The sequence below is a fragment of the Hylobates moloch genome, unplaced genomic scaffold, assembly GCF_009828535.3.
Source record: "Hylobates moloch isolate HMO894 unplaced genomic scaffold, HMol_V3 SCAFFOLD_1, whole genome shotgun sequence".
In the NCBI taxonomy this organism is placed as follows: domain Eukaryota; kingdom Metazoa; phylum Chordata; class Mammalia; order Primates; family Hylobatidae; genus Hylobates; species Hylobates moloch.
The window spans coordinates 61,441,885-61,442,713 of record NW_026652276.1 but is presented as its reverse complement, the minus strand read 5'-3'; the positions used below and the strand labels follow the sequence as shown (position 1 = coordinate 61,442,713).

The 829-nt window shown below is 75.2% G+C and overlaps 1 protein-coding gene across 1 annotated transcript in view; it reads left to right on the top strand.

Annotated features, from left to right (window-relative positions):
- The first annotated feature begins 467 nt into the window (after positions 1-467).
- Positions 468-829, top strand: part of UBE2E3 (ubiquitin conjugating enzyme E2 E3) — an 89,181-nt gene continuing 88,819 nt past the window's right edge. Inside the window, exon 1 of the mRNA XM_032755248.2 lies at positions 468-829. The gene's annotated coding sequence lies outside the window, so the exon portion shown is untranslated.

Here is an 829-nt window from a genome sequence, read left to right as displayed (position 1 = left end):
TGGCCTCGTCAACAACACCCATTAGTCTCCCGTTTCCCGGGGCGGCGGGTGACTCCCAACCACGCGCCCAGTGCCCTTGCCCAGGTACTGGGGCCCCGAGAGCCACGACGGCCCCCGTGCAGGCGGACGGGATGGAACCAGCCCTGGGCACGCGGGTAGCCCAATGGGCAGCCTCTCCCCGGAGGCGGGCCCAGGCCGGAAGCCACCCCGCGGCACAGCGGCCCCGCGATACGGTGCCCGCGCCCCCGCCTTCTCTGGCACAGGCTCCGCGGCCAAGGGCGGCAGGGGCCAGCCCGCCGGGTCCCCGCCGCGCTCTTTGTCCTGGCCGCGCGCGGGCGGACGCGTGCACCCCCCGGGTGAGGGGAGGTGCGGAGAGCGCGCGCGGGAGCGCGCGGGTACAGCTCGCGCCCGCCGGGCGTCGGCGGCGCGCGCCCCTCCGCCAGGCAAGCAGCGAGCACGCGCGTCGCCGCCGCGCCCGCCCCTCCCCCCGCGCTCGCCTCGGAACTTGCTGACTGCGCGGCCGGGAGGAGCCCAGCCGGGCGGCGGCGGCGGGAGGCTACAGCGCGCGGGGGTCTCCCGCGTCCCCTCCGCCTCGCCGGGAGCTCGCGCCCTCGCCCAGCCGAGCTCCCACCACCCCCCCTTTTTTCCGAAGGCGCTGGGCGGCGCCACCCTCCGGCCGGAGCCCGGCACTGCACAACCCCCTCCGACTTTCAATGTTCCACACTCCCCGGCCAGAGCCTCCTCGGCTTCTTTTTTTCCCTCCCCCCCCTTCCCCCCCCCACAGCTGCCTCCATTTCCTTAAGGAAGGGTTTTTTTCTCTCTCCCTCCC